This window comes from Mycteria americana, chromosome 2 (genome assembly GCF_035582795.1).
Source record: "Mycteria americana isolate JAX WOST 10 ecotype Jacksonville Zoo and Gardens chromosome 2, USCA_MyAme_1.0, whole genome shotgun sequence".
NCBI classification, from domain to species: domain Eukaryota; kingdom Metazoa; phylum Chordata; class Aves; order Ciconiiformes; family Ciconiidae; genus Mycteria; species Mycteria americana.
Genome location: NC_134366.1, coordinates 148,257,171 through 148,263,659, shown reverse-complemented (window position 1 = coordinate 148,263,659; position 6,489 = coordinate 148,257,171). Strand labels below are relative to the sequence as shown.

The 6,489-nt window shown below is 40.4% G+C and overlaps 1 long non-coding RNA gene across 2 annotated transcripts in view; it reads left to right on the top strand.

Moving 5' to 3' along the window:
• The first annotated feature begins 337 nt into the window (after positions 1-337).
• Positions 338-6,489, top strand: part of LOC142406812 (uncharacterized) — a 28,676-nt gene continuing 22,524 nt past the window's right edge. For both annotated transcript variants that reach the window (XR_012774707.1, XR_012774706.1), the window contains exon 1: positions 338-591. This is a non-coding gene — a long non-coding RNA (uncharacterized LOC142406812). The remainder of the gene's footprint in view (positions 592-6,489) is intronic.

The following is a 6,489-nucleotide window of genomic DNA, read 5'->3' as shown; positions in this document are numbered from 1 at the left end:
CCAAAATCAATCTGCAGGGCTGCCTGTATTCGGTGGGAGAGGAATGCAAATTTTCTTCTTTTCAGAAAGTGGCATGCAAAATACAGATATCAAGAGATCCCATCCCCTACGCTCCAACATTTTTGGTGCTGTTCTTTTAAACAGTTAATGATGTATTGTAACCCAGACATCCGACCTTCAACGAAGCACAGCCCCACCATGACACTCCTCCTCTTTGATGCCTCACCAGCTTTTGGAAAGTTGGTTTTACAGCAGCTCCTGTTAGACCCAGGGCAGGTAGCCAAGGCTGATGTAAGGTCCGTGAAGAGCAGAAAGAAACCCGCCGTGTTCCTCCCCCCTACTGGAATGTGTCTGATTCTTCAGCTGCAAAGTCTTCTCAGTCCCCAAAATCTTTTCTTCAAGAGACTTCTGGACCTACCTGAGAACTGAACAGAGGAGACAGACCTGTGCCAGGCATATGCTTGAGAAAATGTCACCAGCTGGAGAAACAATAGTAGCAACTCCATAATGTTTAAAGCTTTGAAATGATGGCAGTGCCCTCTTGTTCCATGGACATATTTTTCAAGGATTAATCATTCCCACCATTAAAAGGTTTGGTCTATATCTTGTTCAGCTTTGGCTTGGGCTATATTATGCCATTGTTCCGTTAGGCAGCTGCAGGATGCGTGTACCTACATGAACCTTCTGCAGCAAGCTCTTAAGGCAGCTGCATTTTTCACATGGGAGAGATGAGAAGCTGCAAACCTAAGACAGGTACTGTCCATCTTACAGAACAGTCTGTGTAACTGATCCCTTCCTTGCACTCCATTTAGTTTTCTTAGGGTCCACCATGGTACCTCCTCTGTTCGTTCTTTGTCTTGGAAAGACTTGGCCACCAGATACCGTTGTGTTTGTGGCTGACATTGTGTTTGATGATTTTGCTAGCACCCAAGTATTACCTTTAAATCTTATGGGCATAGGAGATGGTCTGAGCTCAAACAGCACAACATTGTACAAGTGGCACAATACTGGCTTTACTGACCCAGACTCTTCAAGCTAAATGTCGGTGGAAATCTGCCAGGTACATGTCCTAGCTGGCTATATCAAAGCAATAAGAATAATAAATATATTGATAGTGGTGCATAGATTAGAGAGGAAAACTAGAGAGTGCTGGTCTAGTTTGACTCCTGCTTATATCTGTTTGCTGGTACTGTTATCCCACAAGTGTGAGGTCGTTTACCCGGTGTGCGAGACGGCAATATATTACTCTTTCTTTTCATGATTCACTCCAGCCACCTGTTCTGCCATAAATTTCAACAAAATAAGATCTTTGGGGTAACCTTTCCATAATTTTCCTTTAAAAATTGCTGAGTCCTTAGAATAAAAGGAAGTTTTTTATCTCGTCTGAAAATAAATTATATTTCTTTTTTTAGAATGAATTTGTTCGCTTTGTTGACTTGAAATAAAGGTCAAGTCAACAGGAATAATAAAGGAAATAAGCTATTTTTGGCTTTGTTTGCTTCCAGTTGACTTGAAATGAAATTTTTCTTTTGGATTACTCGTTTGCATTTGACCAGCAACTCTCCTAGTCAATTATTTGCATAGTTCAATCTGTGACTGCCTATGTGAAGCTATCTGCGTTTTCTGTTACACTGCTCTTATATGGTAGTGGAAAATGACTGGAAAATGTCATTGCATTATCTTATACATCAGTGGTACATTATGTCTTATACTGTGTGCAGAAGGTGTGGTACAACTCGGAAAGGTAGCCTGGACAAGCAGCAGATTTCCATAGGTATGGTATGGCTTTCATATGCAAAGAGACTAAACAGCCTGACTTTTCAGCTTAAAAGAATAAACATTCTGAGGATATGAGAGAGGTACATGAAGCCATGGATGCTTCAGAGAATAGGGAGATCAGTGTTTCTCACAACAGAAGAATGAGGGGAATCCAGTGGTGCTATTAAGCAACAGGTTTAAAAGAAAGGGAAATATTTCTTCTGTATCAGCTACAATCTCATTTTGTAACACACTATGCTGCGGAGGCCAAAGTTTGAAGAGGATCAGTAAAAAATTAGACTTTCCTGTGGTTTGATCAGTTTGAAACAAAATTGAAATTGAAATTGAAATTGAGATAGGCAGCTCTCCCCTGCTTTCCCCCGACTGGTTTGGCTTCTCGGGCAGGATCTGGCTGGGGGCTGTCGGTCCAGCTGGCTGGCCAGGAGACGTGCTGGTCCTGGCTGGCCAGGAGACGGGCTGGCCCTGGCTGGCCAGGGGCGAGTGCTGCCCTCAGACACTGGGCAGCCCAACATCAGCAGCCTGCTTTTCAGATGACGGAGAGGCAAACCAGTGACTCGGTGACGCCTGTGTGGTCGCATGCTGTGCAGAAACGCTTTACACATGTGCATGGTGAGCACAAGTGTCTCCTAAGTTTTGAAGTAACAAGGGAACAGAAATGCCAGGGAAAAATAGCGTGTCGTTTGCTAAGTTTGCACAATGTTTGCCTGAAGATGCAAAATAAATATCTAATTATCGGCATGGGAAAGGAGGAATAGCCGTGCCCACTCTGTGAGAGTGCTCAAAGGCTATCTCACTTCTTTATTTTTATTCTTTGAATGAGAGCTTCCCAGAAAAGGCTATCTGAAGGGAGCTGGTGCATAATGAGGAATGCTGAGACTCATATGCATATTTTCATATAACATCTTCACCATTCCAATGTGGTACATGAACCTGTGATAGAAGTGGGCAGCAGAACAGTGAGAATGTGGCCATTGTGTATTTTATAGTTTATAAATTCATTTTGTTTCTTTTTTTCTTTTTTTTTTTTTCATTCTAATTGGCATATCTTCCTTTCTGGAAATTGATTTTTCAGTTCAAAGCAACATTCAAAGGAAAACGAAAGAAGAAACTGAAGACATTTTGAACCCATTTGCATACTTCTAAAGAATTAATCCACTTTTTCAGAGAAAATGAAAGACAAGTATTTACATTTACTTACCTCAAAAGAAGCTGCAAAAAAATTAACACTTTCATCCAATTTTACTTATGCCAACATTTCTTTTTTTGCTGTAAGAAGTCAGCACTTTTTTTACCTCTGTCTTATAGGACATACATATCTAGAATTGGCAGGTAATTGCATGAGGTATGTAGGTATGTACTTAGTGTACTTGCAGCTGCTTGATTTAGGAGTTGGCCTTGCCTTGTTCTTTGACCACAAGAACTTTCTGAATTATTAAAACCTAAGGATTTCAGTTTTGCAGTGCTGATATACTTACCTATGCGTGAGCAATGGACTTTCTGTAAACACTGTAATGTTGCCAAACAGCTTGTGACATGCAGTCATTTCTAGTTCATTTAAGGTTCAGAATGAAGTCTCCTTCATGCTAACAGTAGATCATTCACCTCATACAATTTAAAATGTTATTATTGCAGCTTGTGCTGTTGTTGGTATAAAATGTCATAATATGATGCTCACCTTGGATGTGGGAACGGATATTAAACTGCTTCTGTTGGTTGCTCAGGCTGAACCCTACCATGTGAAAACGCATTTGTTTGTTTGTCTAAAAAGATTTAGGATTGCACATCATCTTTATCCATGGTAAACATTTTGTTATATACAGTATACTAATTATTGTTGAACTGAAGTGTTTTTCTAGCCCCAGTGGCATAATGGAAATTATACTTCGAACTGCATAATATTCTTGGAAAGGGAATATAGACTTAGCAAAGAACATCATCATTTTGCTATAATGATAACATACCTATTTACATAATGATAATGTACATATTTACTGCCAAGCATGTTTGTTCTGCATTAGTGTTCGTGGTGTGGCGGGGAGAATTGCAAAATGGAACTTCGATTTGTGCCTGGTGGCTGTCATCTTGCAGGGGAGCAAAGAAGGGAGAGCCGGCAATGGGGTGTTTCTGAAACAAAAAGGAGTAATGCTATGTGCTAGGCTTGCATTGTGTACGAGATCAGATCTGCACATGCCCATTTGCTTTCCTTTCTTCTTTTTTCTGAGGGGCCTTGTCTGTTAAGTAAGTGAAAATCCTTTGTGAGATTCCTGGCAGCAGGCATCAAAAAGATGCTAAAAGTCTATGTTAGCTGCGTGCTCTCTCTTTGAACACAGTCTCAAGTAATGCCACTGTTGGAATCATTTAATCTGAGTGATAAAAAAAAAAAATCTACATTTTTGGTTTCATTTCAAAACCTGTAAATCTCTGTATACATCTAAAGAAGCGGGAAATCTTACACTTGGAGGAGACAGAAAAAAAAAGTTAGGAGACACTGTTTGGTGAGCTGTCATGTTTTCTGAACTTTTTGTAATAGGAAGAAGTCTCTAAAGAGCCCTTTTCTTCACTCCTCTAACAAAGGCATGTCCCAGTTTATTAAAAAATCATACACAACAATGCTGCCTGCCAGGTTTTATAGCCCTAATGAAAATTTGGTCCAGAGCACAAAAAATATCTGGAAAAATGCCTGAAATTTCCCTGTCGCAGATGTTTCAACAGAAGGTGCTTGCATGCCATTCGTTAATATAACGCCATACGGGACTCGGTATGACCACTGCAATAACCAGTAAGTAACACACGCAGTGTGCGCATCACTGCGCCAAATTTTCCGTCTGTTGTGTGGGGCTTGTATCCTGTGGATTGAGACGTACCTTGATGAAACTGTATTGTCATTGAATGATAATATTTGTGGATCACTCTGCTAGAAAACATCCTATCAAGAATGTGGGAGGTCTGTGTAAAGAGTCGGTGCAGCATATTGGCATTGCAGTCAGTTAGGAAGAATGGGAATGTTAGTATTTATGCCCCTTTTTTAGCCTATCTTTCAGATGCCAATTTACAGGAGCAGCACTCCAGATATTAAAGCACTTTCTCTTTGAGAGAGGCTGTTGAATTTTAATCTCAGGCATTATGTAATTAAAAGGAGCATGTGAAATACAGTAATTATCGATACAGTGGAAAAAATTACACAGACACAACATTCTCCTGGGATAATTATTTTTTATTTTGTAAGTTTAAAAGACTGAAAGGAAAAAGGAAAAAAAATCCTGAAGTGCGCTGTACTCCATCAGCTCCAGTTTTGTATCCTGAAAGGCAGAGAAGCACCTAAATAACCGACTACAAAAATTTCCCTGTGCACCCAGATGAATATTGTCTTCTGCTCTTGGGAGGGAAGCTGTGGAGTGTAGTGCTTTGATTTGTGTATGTCTGAGGAAGGCGATGTGGACTTTTTCGGCTAGTAGAGGTGGGAGTCGTGTGTACAAATCATCCATGCTGTGGTGAGGATGTACATGAGTGCTTCTCATGGACCAAACCGACACCCTTAGAAACACTTCTCCAAGAGTTAAATCTGCTAATGACAAGGGGTTTGAGAGGCTTTTATGTTTTTTTGTATTCTTCCTCTCTGCTCAACAGCAAGATTTTCTGGACAGTTTTCCATCTCTTTTGTGCAACGATGACCAAAGCAGGAAAAAGTGCTGAGTCTGACTTGCCTAGAATTTGAATTTAGGTTCAAGGTTGAGTAAGGACTGAGATTCAACAGAAATAAGGCTTTTCCATCAGCTGAGAGAATCATAAAGGTACCATCAGGTTTTATTAACCATGTTTCTAGGAGATTTCATTCACATCTGAAATGAATCTGGAAAATCTTTATGGGTTTGACACAGAAGCAAAATCACTGAAACAAATTCAGAGCCTGGGTTGTGAAGCTACATTCAGAGGACTTGCGTTTACACTTCATGTGAAAGGCAAGGCTTTGCTCTGTAGCGGTCCTACTAAAGTAATATTCCACTCCAGTAAATCCAGTTAGGCTATTTATGCTCTTTCACTTCCTTTATTTTAAGTGTCACTTCTTTTCTAAGATAGAACTAAATATAGATGTTTCTAAGAACACGTAAACCGTCATGAGTAGGAGTAGAAGTGATATCTCCAGACAAATGGAGATCACTATATCATAATAAAGACTGTACATTTTGTTTGCTAAGCACTATTTACAGGACAGTGCTACTGGTTTTTTCATTTTATTTTATATGTGCTTTCATATATCATTTTTCATTCATAATTCAAACCTTAAACCTTCAGATTAGGTCTCTGCCAGTGGGCTTTTATGACATTATGGATTCAGAAGAATGTCCAGGACATTCCTATTCAGGAGAGCAATCTATCTTTAACTGTCCCATAGCCAAGTTCACAGTCAGGTTTGCTGCTGCTGCCAGGGAAGGAAGAGTTGGGGTGCATCCAGTTTTGGCTCCTCATGGAGTCGTCAGCTGCCCCTGCTGTGATCTCAGCAGCAGAAAGGACCAAACAGCCCAACTCTCTGATGCTGGTCTCCATCCCAGTTCAACTCCTTTGAACCATTCTTCCTGTGACAGGAGTGCCCCAACCCTTCTCAAGTTTGTGCTGTGCCAGTGTTGAAAGACCTTGAGTCTGCTCTGCCATCAAAGATGAGGTTTTTAGAGTTTGGGCATATCAAATGCACAGAGCGTTCCTGGGACTTCT